The 12331-nt window shown below is 41.7% G+C and overlaps 1 protein-coding gene across 4 annotated transcripts in view; it reads left to right on the forward strand.

Moving 5' to 3' along the window:
- The window catches only part of KIF5C (kinesin family member 5C), an 86037-nt gene that overhangs the window by 525 nt on the left and 73181 nt on the right, over positions 1-12331 (forward strand). The window lies entirely within an intron of this gene.

The raw sequence follows: 12331 nt of genomic DNA on the forward strand, positions 1-12331 counted from the left end.
GGGGGGGGGGGGGGGGGGGGGTGCGACGTGCCTGTCCCGCATGGCTGGCGGAGGGTCCCGGTCAGAACGGCTGTGGGGACTGCAGAAGCATCGTTAGTTAAAATGACCTAGGCCAGGTGAAGTTTTTTTTTTTTCTTCTCATTAAAAAAAAAAAGTCAAGTCCCTACCCGCTTGCAGCAACGACATACCCAAACTCTCCGTTTTCCCCACGCTTCGCAGGGGGTTGGCTGCTGACAATAGCAAAGGCTTTAAAAATGAACAAAGCGTGCGTGTATCTGGGCCTGCTGTGGTCCGCGATGTGGCTCCTCTGCTGAGCGTTGAACATGGCGCAGCGCGTTCATCAGCCTTGCGCAGGAAAGTGCCTTTGCTTTTCTTTGGTTCTCGGCGCTGGAGCTTTCCGATAGCGGGTGTCTGGGTTGGGGTTGCGTTGAGAAGTCTGCCCGTGCTGGTTTTGGTGGGTCGACGTAGGCAACACTGGGCGCTTGAACTTGAGGTACATTTTTGGTTTGCCGTCTAACCAGCCCATGTCTTTGGGGCTTTGTTTTACATATTGGTCTACTGTGTTAAACCGATAACGTGATCCATACTGTACTATGATAAAGAGATCTTGATACGAATTGTCAATACAATCGTGCGTACGATTTGTCAAGATCCTTACTAAAACCTCGCGTTTTTTAGAAACTTTTTTCATGAAAGTTGCCAAACAGTTATGGAAAACTGAGGAAGAAAGATTGCTGAATTCTGGACAGAAGTGGCTAACTTGTTTTTCTTAATTTCTTTTTATTAAATGTTTTCCGTGTAGCCAAATTAATTTTCTTTATTTGAAGATTAAAGTCATAACACCCACAACAATCTGTTAACAATAGAATAATCAAATTGGTTATCAATCTCAGTCAGCAATGGAGGGCTGTCTTTGGTCAACAGATATTTGGAACGAAAGCGCAACTGTAGCACAGTCATTTGGATGTTTAAGAAACAAATGTCAGCAAATTCCCCTCCCCCCAATAAATAAACCCTCAGACATACTAAAAGTAGATCGAAGTACATCTACTGTAAATGCCTTAACAATATTATTTTCTGAAGAGAAGTAGAGTTTAGAATCCTTTTTTCCCCACCTAAGTGAATGTGCAAGCGTATAATGCATCTTTGTCTATAAAGCATCTGTTGTCTGGGAAAACAGTAACTATGATGCTTTGAAAAAGGTATTTATATCATACAGACAGGAGATAATTACTTTAGTGAAGGTAAAAAGGAAAAATAACAGCCACTGTCAATTTCCTACCATGGAAGTTTTAAAAAATTGTTAGAGAGAAACAAGAAAAGTGCATGTATTTATTTATATAAATACATATAAATATTTATTTTTATATGTATGTTCAGTTCGGCAGGATCTTTTTGAGGGGGTTATTTGCCACCTTGAAAATCCAGTCAGAAGCTTAGAGTGTGCCTTTCCTTCCCCTTCACAGGGCAAAATACAGGTCTTGTTTGGGTGCGCATTTTAGTCATCTTAACTAGTGCAATATGTCCTCAAATACAGCTGCTTTTTTTCCAAAGAGAAACCATCCGGCTGGGGTTCCTTGGGGATATTTGTGGTTTTATAAGTGTAAACGAACATGAAAATCTTTCCATATTCTTTGTCCTCTTTAGTTGCAGTACTGGGCTCATTGTGCTTTGGTGTATAACTTGATCTACAGTGGATGCCACTGCAGTACGTTAGTAGAAAGTGGTATTTGTTGTTATTTACTGGTTTAGGGTGGCTGCTTAGCTCCAACAAATAATGCCTGGCAGTGGCAAGGAATCCCAATTCTGGTGGAAGGCACTGCCAGAGTAGACTTCCTTCTAGAAAAGCAGGATTTTGGTCTTCAAAAGCTCTTAGAAACATCATATAAAGCAAAAATAAACCAGAACCAAACACTTTTTTTGTTAGTTTGTTTTACTATAGCATTTGAAAAACACTGCAATGCAGCTTTTATTTTTGTTCCATAAAATACTGGAAAGAAAGTGGCTCTGTTAAAATTTAAAAAAACAAACAAAACCACCAACCTCCCTGCCCCCCTGCCCCGAGGAATTCTGTCATCACATAAGAAAAAAAATATATAATTGATTTAAAGATAATGTCTGTTTTTCTGACTAGTAAGTCTGAATAAATTTACTTCTCCTTCCCAACAAATAACTATGGGGAAAATGCTTTCTTTCTGAACTTCCCATCATCATCTCCCGTTATACTTCCCTAGGGCCTTGAGCAGATTTTCCAACAAAAATTAAAGATCATGAGTTGATGGTATTTCTTGAAAACAAACAGCAATGAAGGAAGTTGGACAACTTAGGCTTGAGTTTCCCCAGGATATCTTTCATGCTGTGACTAAAGTTGTATCGCTACGATGCCTGTGGTTGCATGGTTGAGAGCTCTTTGTCAGGGAAGTCCTAGGGCAACGTCCTAACTCTCTTCAAACCAGTTAAACCCCTCGGAGTTGGGATTTGACCCGGTGTCTTATATTCTGGCCTCTTCCATCCATCTTCATGCGCTTTTCACGTGCAACGCAGTGAAACTTGGAAGATTAAAACGTCTTACCTTAAATTTTCTTTTGGTTAAGACAGAGAAAACCCTCTGTATTTTGATTCTACTTTGAAGTTTAAAATATAAAAGCCTTTTAGATGTATCTCATCTTTAACCATGGCAGGAAAAGGCGACAGTGGTAAATCCATGGCTTTCTTTTGCGGTTAGCTACCCAACAGTCTCAACAGACTGCAGTTTCATGTTATGTTTCTGCTCCTCTGCAACCTCAAGGTGACTCTCTGATTGATTGTGTTGGCTGACATACCTAAAAATGTATTTTTCTAGCTGGCTTGCTTCTTATGGTCTTGTCGGAGAGCGTGGAGCTGTTTGCTGTAGTAAGCAACTGAGGCAGTCTTCTGGCGTGGGGCTTCTTCACGTTTCTCCCTGTTCCTTTGAGTGCTTTTATTCCCGAGCATCTGCAAAGGAAAGATGCAGAGAGGCTCAGCACCTGATGGGATGCTCCCCATGAGGATACTTTTCTGGTTTAGGTTTATGGGAGAGAGCGCTTCCAGCTCTTTTCCCCCTCCCCTGTGGTAAAATATTTAGGAATTGAATCGTGAAGGAGACAGTATTTTCATCTCATTTTTCTGTTAGGTCTAGAGTGACTGCTTCCCTTTTAGTACAAGGCTGATCTGAAACTGATTTTTCAGACAAATACCTCCTGTTTAGAAAGGAGAATGTCTAAACTGAATCTTTCTAGCCAGCTCAGAAACCTCATGTTAATATTACCAGAAAGGGGATAAAAGACTCTTCATTCTGGTTGTCAGCTGCTTTTTGAGCTGCAGCGTGAGGGCATGTGTAAAGCCCAGCTTAGCAGGAGCTGCTGAGCACTGCAGTTCTCTGCTGTGCGCTCGGTGTCAGGCGGGCAGCGCAGAGCCTTCCGCAGACCCTCGCTGCCCGAGCTGGGGGGCTTCAGCGTAACGCTGCCAGCTCTCTCGGCAAACTGCCCGTGAGAAAACCAGCGGAGAGCTACAGGGTAAACAGGGAGGGTCCCTGCGGGATTGTGCTTTACTCACAGGGGGGGAAAGTCTGTTGTTGCATCCGTGAAACATTCCACGTAACTGATAAACAAAAAAAAATCATCACCTGGTACTCTGCTACTGTGCAATGGTCACTGCTGTTTTGCAGTGTCATATTCCGTGAAATAAAGGAAAACAAAAAATGATGGCTGATTCCTTTGCAGCGGGTGGGGCGGAATCTGAGCAGGGTCCTGGTTTTTTCCTTTTTTTTTTTTTTTTTTTAATACTTTCTGCTGTAAGTACTGTTTAGAATGTCTTGTGGAGAGATTCTCTCTTATTTCCTTCCCTAGAATACTTGGATATGTTTTACCTTTTATTTCATGTATGCCGGTGAAGTCAGCAGTTTGCACAAATGAAAAGAAGACATGTTCTTAAGTCCCTGCTGTACAGAGATCTCTGTATGCTGTTAAGCAGTTGTCACTCCGTGGTTAAGACAGACCTAAAAGAATCCCCTGGGATAGTAGAGAAATGACTAGTTAAAAAAAAAAAAAAGATATTTAAAAAAACTACCCCATGCTGCATGGCTTTTTTCGTGGGGTGTAGTACATCGTGCTTCTAACAAAAGGGAAACATCCATCTCTACTTCAAAATGCACAACAATTCTCCTTATGGAGGATTTGTTCATGACATATCTATAAATACCTTTTATAAAAAGCTCATACCGGTTTGATGTAGGATGTTAAGTGAGGTGGAACTTCTGTCTTGGTGTAGAATACGTCAGTGGATATATAGCATGCCATTTTCCTAGCAGAATACTTAATCTGGGAAGCTAATGCTTGCTTTGTCTCCCAGCCTCTCTGGTGTGTTTTCCAGCTCTGCTCAACTCTTCTTTTCCAGTGAAGTCTGAGCAAGTTCTGTATGAAAGGTTTTGTGAAGGACTGCTGTGAGATACAAGTAGCTGGCATAGCTAAGCATGACGTTTATATGGAATTGATGGTATCTGAAGACACCATGAGCTGGCAAAATAACTTTTTCAAAAGTGTTGCTAATCCTCCTGCACCCTAAGATTTTCCTGTAACCTGGCATAAGCCGCGAACGTCTTTAACCTGCTGCATTTTCCTGTTTTGTGGATGAGATGAACCACGATGTGCTGTGCCCGTTCCCCTGTGGCTTTGGGCTATGTTGCTTTCAGGTCAGGCTATTTCCAGAGCAGCAGCAGCACAAGACTGACAGATCTGACACTTGCTTTTTGGGGTGATTTCTCTCAGTAGCTTAAGCCAGTAGGTATCTTGGGAAGAAGCGGAAGTCTGTAGACCATAGCACATTCCTGTTCATTTGGGAAAGAACAAATGCAAGATGATTCCACTGGGTCCAGATGGCTTTCCTGTGCCTTGCAGAAGAAATGATTCCATTTACTGAAGAACTGGTGTGGTAGCCATTCAGGGAGCTGCTCACCTGCTTGATATTGAAAGAGAGTAGTTGTTTTCTTAAGGCATGCTGCTGTGCTTCACACTTACTTTCAGGAGCTTGTGTAGAAGGTTAAAAGCATGGGTCCGATGAGATGACCGGCACAGTAGTTTTTTAGTTCTGTTTTTACAGTGTGTTGGCTAAAGAACGAAACTGTTCTGGGTCTAATTACCAAGAAGTACAATACATTTATTTCCTGACACAGTGATACTCCCATAAAGCACTGAAACGAATGTAATGTACAATATTATTTACTCTCCCATAATGTAAGTCAGTGGAAAAAAATCTGTCTCGATAAGGGCTTGCAAAAAGGTCTCTGAGCTTCTCCAAACATTCTTCTTTTGCACCACCAGCCTTTGCATCTGTCCAATCCTACAACCTGGGCTGGGTCAGTATGGGATGGGGAGGCAGCTTCCCGAAGGAAAGGCTGCAGCTGCGGGTTTGCCTGGGGATTTGGCTCATGTAGAGCTCTGAAACATGGAATATCCAAAGGAGCAGGGTGTGCTGTTGTTCGGAGAGTAGCTAGTGGCCCGTATGAGCAATGCCCTCGTGTCTGCCCGAGCCCAGTGGTAGGCGATGTTCAGGGGGTTTCCCCAGGCTGCACCACAGGTATCAGGATGAGCGGCAGCCAATTCGGCTCCTGGGACTCTGTTGGCACCAAACCAGTTTTCTAAGGTGCTCCTGAGACAGAGATACTTCCCTTCCAGTTAAGTTTCGAAGCAAAATCCTCAGCTTGTTAAATGCTGCTTGGCATGTTCTTGCTAGATTTAAGCGTAGATAGTCGCTTCGGCGGCGACAATGTAGTTTGGGGGATTTCTGTTTGTTTCTTTTCCGAGTCCTCTGCTATTTCTGTCCTGGAAAGGATATTCTTTCAAGCTTGTCTGTAAGTGCTGAATTGGGGGAAGATTATTCAACACAGATCAATGTGTGCTTCTTGGATGAAGTTGAACTTCTGCGTGCTTTTCTGTTTTCTAAAAAAGTAGTGAGAAATAAGGTGTGAAAATAGCTTCTATTTATTGTTGGTGGTGCTAGAAAGATGATTTACTCAAAATACAAAGCTTATTATTTTTTCACCAAAGCAATTTCCCTTTTGTGTTTTCTTGGGGCATCGAAAGCTCTTTTTATCTTTTTCTAATCCCATTTGGATATCTTTATCTAAAAATATCTTCATCCTGCATACCTAGCCTGTCAAAAACATGGATTCCTACTTAAAGCTTTGAAGCTTAAAATATAGATGATATATTTCCAGAAGATAGATTGTCAAACTGGAAAATGTAGTCTCATGCCATTCTCGGTGTTGTCTTTTTTCTTCTGGTAGCTCCTGCAGGATGCCTTTGGTTTAAACCAGAAGGTTTAGACCATTCAGCATCTGTACTCGTGTACCTCGTTCCAGCTTGCTGCAGTCTTTGTTTCCTTCCCCTGAGATGCAGTAGTTAGTCACTGGTGTTTGGATTCATTTTTGCAAATGGCTCTTCAGTCTGGTACAGTCAGATTTATCAGTATTGGGGAAGTCTGGGAGTACTTTTTTTTTCTGCATCGTTGGAGGTGATTTCTCCTGAAGCTTCCTGCCCTAAACGAAGGCTTAACGTGCAGTGAGGAAGCTGTGGGGGAGTGATGTGTACCTACATCTCCATGTACTGTTTCAGTGTTTCAAACTGTGCCAGAAGAATAAAAGCTGTTGCAAAAGATAAAATGAAGGATGAGATGCCGCTTACAAGTCTTTAATATTAATATGCTTTTCTCTGTAGTAGTTTTTTGAGAATTGGAGTGGGGAGGGGGATGCTTCTGTAAAAACAGATACATAGGAGGAGAGATTATTTAATTTAGTTTTTCTTGACAGTTTTTAACTAGACTGCTGACACCCTTGTCATTATCTTTGGTGTCCTTCCTGCTATCATTAAAATGACTTACCTTAGGATTTGTTTTCTTCCAAATTTACTTGTTCTGAAATGACTAATGTGTCTCCAGGCACTAACATACATTTCTAACTCTGTAAGTAGCAGATTAGTGCAAGTTGCAGAACTGCAACACCTGCAGATCTCGCAACTGTGTTTTCTTAAAGGTGGGCTTTTCCTCCCACTGAGGACAATGTTAAATAACTTGTGTCATCAGTATTTGTCAGTTCTCTGGTTTGAAGATTTCAGCGTGCCTGAACTGAGCTGTGTTGTTCATCAGTAATACCATATGCATAGGGAAAAGGGGAGTCGTGGACACGTGTTGAAAAAGGGGCAGTGGCATAGAAGAAACAAATGAATGGGGTGATCTGTTCTCTGCTTGGAAAAGAAACACACATAATCCAGTTCCCACTGATTAGCTTCCACGGCTTGGGACGGTCTGGTTGCTGATGCATTTCTTCTTAAATTCTGGCTGGCTTAGTTGAATACAAAAGTGCATTTGGAATTTGGCATGAATGTTTTCATCAAAAGATCTCTTCTACACAAGAAGATTTATTTGTTTTCTTTTTTTCTTAACATATACAGCAGTCCTGTGCACAGGATGTTTCGTGTCTGTTTTTGTTGGATCCCTTTGAGCTTGACATGTTGTGTCATAATGTAGCCCAACAAGACCAAACACAGTTACCTACCAACTACTTTCAGACCCCTTGCTTTCCCCCTTTTGTTTGCTTTTGTGTTGCTGCAGCCTTTTAAAACTCAGAGGTCATGCCAAGGTAAGACTCATTCTGAAAAGATATTTACTAAGTCACTCGGATGACTGAAAAAACATGTATCTGTGCGGGAATGAGTCTTGGTTCGGGGTCTGCTCTCAATTCTATTGTTGAGAACCAGGATGCTGCAGGGTGAGGCAGCAGAGCTCTGCTTTGGCAGCAGGCTGAAAAATGAAGGGACACTGGATCCAAGTCATTTGAGACAGCAGCTTGGGTGTGCAATACGGGGTAATCTGCGCTTCAGCTGACGCTGCAGGTGTAGAAGCAGAAAAGTGATTTAGAGTTGCTCAGTAATTGTTTGACGCTTTTGACTTGACTGCGGTGTTGCCAATGTTTGGTTTTCTAGCTCCGCTGGAAGGTGCACATTGGATAATGGTGCTTGTCTGCGTGATGGCTTTGTGAACTGGGAGAATACCTTTATTTAATTTTATTGGGTTCTCGAGTGTCAAAATACTGTGTACTTAAAAAAACCACAACCAACACAACAGCAAAAAACCCCGTTACCTCAAAATATCCAAAATGGGATCCTTGAGATGTGGAGTCACAGGTTGCGGTATTTCTGATGGATTCCTCTTTTATTTATCTACTGGAAGGAGCCAAGCAATTTCTATATATTTATGACCTCTTCAGATCTTGACTTTCTATGGGATGTCCTGGAAATGCATGTGATTGTTATCAGATTCTGATTATAATATCAATAATTGGTCCCATGACAGCTTCAGAAAATGCATATTTTCAAATTATGAGGTAGAGTCTAATTGAAACCAAGAATGTTGGATTTTTTTCCCCATGAGAAATGAGTATTCAGAGATAAGGACTTAAATATTTCATAGTAGTCTCTTAGATGTCTGTGCAAAAAGCAATTCATTTTTTCAGTGCTTCACTCTCTGCTAAAAGAAATTGTACTCTGCTACCTAGTTAAAATGATGGATAGGAGATGCTCTTGGTTGGTGTAAGAGACTCTCTTCTGGGTCAGAGAGCAGTAGGATTCTTGAAAAACTGTAGTTGTTTTGAAGTAGCTGTGAAACATTTCTGTTGCATGAGGACAATATGGTACTGAAAACCATGTTTTCTTATATGTCAAATGGCCCAAAGGCTTACAATAACTTTTGCTGTACTCTTGGACAAAATATTCCTGCATTTACTAAGATATTTACAGTCACAATTGTTGGTATGACATAGTCTTTTCTATTTAATTGTCCATGTGGCAGCCAGTGAGGTAAAGATGACCTCTTATTTTGGGAGGTAAAAGCTGGCTTTTAAGGTTACATTGGAATCTACAGGGAAGTTGAATCTCTGATACACAAGTACGATTCTGGCTGCTAAATTATTCTTTCACTTAGCAAAGGATGTGCAGGAGACCGTTATCTGAATTGGGGTAACTGGGTTAGTGAATATTTTTAGCAAAGCTGTTAACAGACGTCAGATTTTTCTGCATTTGTAATCTCTTTTCTTGACTGTACAGTTCTCCTGAATTGCTTGAATTTCTGTATTTAGGGCAACAGTGAGATGTAGATAATGCTGCAACTTCTCAAAGAGCTTTGAGATTTTATATTGCTCACTTAGTAATAATCTGTTCCAAAAATCTACTAAGAAAAGTCATCTGGCTTTTTTTAATACACTGCTCTGTAATACAAATAGCTGAGCAGCTGTATTTGCAGGCACTAGAGCCTAGTGAGGGAAGCGCAGAATGCAGTTGGAGGATTTATATATCTATGTACATATCTATATGTATAGTAGACTAGCTCATAACACGCAGTGATGTTCCAACAAAAGATACTTGTGGCTAATTCAGCTGGAGCAGGCACAGCAAATGTATATGTTTTTCCTTGTTTGCTGTGTACCTGACAGAATTTGCTGATGGCTTGATCAATGCTGCATGCCCTTCTAAAATGCAATGACTTCTCTGACCCTTGGAAGCCATGCTACTCCTAGGTTTTACTGCTGATGCTCTTAGTAGCTGTTTCAGTTACACTGCAAACACAGTTGTCTGCACCCATACAGCTCCATCTTCTCCAATTGCAGCAGTTAATTCCTCTTTAACAGCCCAATACTGATTTTTGGCACCATATAAATCATACAAAATGCCACTACTGAAGAATGACCTGTTAGTCTCAAACTGCTACCCCCATGTTGTATCCATCCTCTACTTCTCTCCCCTTTTATATTACCTTTTTTTCTCTCCCCTTTTATATTACCTTTTTTTCTCTCCCCTTTTATATTACCTTTTTTTCTCTCCCCTTTTATATTGCATTTTGTTTGTTTTTTCTCCTCTTAGAACCTATCTGTATGCTTTTTTATTTTCTTACCACTTTCTGGGTCAACCATAAATACCCAGTGAAAACTCTGCTGTCATTTAATAAACACATTGGCTTGATTATTTTTCACTTTATGGTATCTTTTACAGTTTAACTTCAAAGCAAAGTAGTTCTACGATGCAAACAAATCTTAAAGCAAAGTTAATCTTGCTATACAGAAGCACATGTTTCTTTATACTTGAGAAAAATATTTGCTTATGTTGGTAATAACATTTTTATTTATTTATTCTGTCCACTGCTTGCTTTATGCGCAGCCCAGATTTTCTGAGTATTATAGAATAACCTTAGCCATAAACTTCAAACAAAACTGTTGCCAGCATAAACAATTTATTTTAATCGTACCATATGTGATCGTTGAGCTGTGAAGCAGTGTATGAGTTGCCTTCCCACTTTCTGTGCGGGAGGAAGGTAGGACTGTGCTGCAAAGAGCTGAAGGAAAATGGAAGCACCTAAGGTGGTTTCATACAGGGTGTGTTGTGTGAGCCAGCGCCAGAGCTGGGAAAAAAGAATGAGAAATGGAAAACCCTGGTTGTCAGTCCCCAGCTCAGGAAACACCCGACTCACCCGCAGAACTGCTCCCCTTTGGGGAAAAAAAAATGCTGAGGTGAGTCACTGCTATCTCCATCCTCCAATCAAGATGTTTGAAGGGCTGCTTTTCTGAGATGGCTACAAATATCTGTAAGTGCAGCAAGTGCAGAACTGGCTGCCTGGGTCGGAGCGGTGGGAAGCGCTGCCTTCAGCAACCCTCCAGGCTGTTCATCCTCCTGGCAGAAGGACAGGAGCTATCGCAGGGGGAAGCAGCTCCTGCTGCTGCCTGCGGTCCTTTAAGGCTGGCTGTATGCAGAGCTAGTGGAAAGGCTTATGAACGTGGTTGTTTTCTAGAAGCAGACTGAACTATTGCCCTGTTTTGTAATTTTATTTTTTTTAAATTCACTTTTGTCAGAATTGGTCAATAGTGTATCACTTAATATGGGACTTACGTTTTTCTCAAAATTAAGTGAACTCTTTCCTTGTTGTGTTTTATGATATGTATGTGTGCTGTTTTGGCAAAGGCAATACTACATGAATGCATAATTTTTACTGAGCTGAGTACGTTAGTCTTCTGGCTTGATGCAACTCTTAATCTGTTAACCTTAGTAGAGCTTGCATTTGGCCTGTTTTGCATTCAGACTTTGTACTGGAACTGAGCAAACCTGGATTTGACTTGCAAGTGACCTTAGGCTCATCAGCTCCTTGGTCCCCTGTTTATACAATGGAAATACTCCTTGCTTTGGTGGTTTAAATTTCAGGGTTTTCTGATTTTTGGTACTATGGTAGCTGCCGGTACACACTTCGGTTTCATCTTGAGAAAGTCATTTGGGACTCCCTCTTTAAAACGCAAGAAGCCTGAAAGCTGAAACAGCTGGTGGACTTGGGAATTCAGAGCAATTATTCTGTCCTGGAGAGAGGTACCTTCTGTCTTTAGGATTTGGAGTACATCACTGTGTATTTGTCCTGCTTTTCTGAAGAGCCATCGGTAACCGTATAAGCGTATTTCTACTGCAAGCAACAGCTGAACTGTGTGAACACAGTCGTAGGTGTGCGGGGGCAAATGCTGGAGCCCCGCTGCTCCCTGGGCTTGCGAGCAGCGGCAGGAGCTCCTTCTGAGAGCCGTGTAGGGGCAAGGACAGCAGCGCTGTCTCGCTGCTACTGCTCTGATCCTGTGCTGTTTGTTTTTTTTTTCCCCACGATCATCTAAGTGGAGCATTGCTAATAAAGATGCCTTGTTGCCCTGGTTGTACGCAGTAGGCAGTGTTCAGCCTTTCTAGGTACACTGCTGCAAAGGGAAAGCGGGCAGCTCCTCTTTCCTGCCACTGCAGACTTGGTGTGCCTGGGAAAAGTTACCCCTCTTTTGAGGGGCTACAGGGGAGAAGGGCCCGGTGGAGAGGAGGCTGTGTTCATTTACCACTTATCTCCAAGGCCGAGCTGGTTTGTGTAACAAGAACTGCTTGCTTTTAATTTTTGCTTTTTATTATTATTGAAAACTGCCATTTGGAATGTCATGGGTTTCAGAGACTTTGGGATGTAGGAAATGTAAATTGGATAAACATGAAGGCCAGGGAAGACAAGAGACCTCTTTGGCTTCAGGACTAAGGGTTTTTTTGGAAATAATGCCAAATGATGAGCTCGAAGGTAAGCAGGGTGGCTGGAGGTTGAAGTCTGTCAGCAGAATGGCTTGTGACTTAACAGGAAGAGCAACTGCTTACACTGATGCAAATAAAAGGTCTTAATGATTGTTTGCTCCCTCCTTATCCTCCTTCTTTCCTGCTATTTGACAGTCTTGTGTCTCACAGGTTTTGTTTGCTTCTGCTAAAGAGAAATAGGA

Source organism: Haliaeetus leucocephalus, unplaced genomic scaffold (assembly GCF_000737465.1).
Source record: "Haliaeetus leucocephalus isolate CR32 unplaced genomic scaffold, Haliaeetus_leucocephalus-4.0 Scaffold451, whole genome shotgun sequence".
Lineage (NCBI taxonomy): Eukaryota > Metazoa > Chordata > Aves > Accipitriformes > Accipitridae > Haliaeetus > Haliaeetus leucocephalus.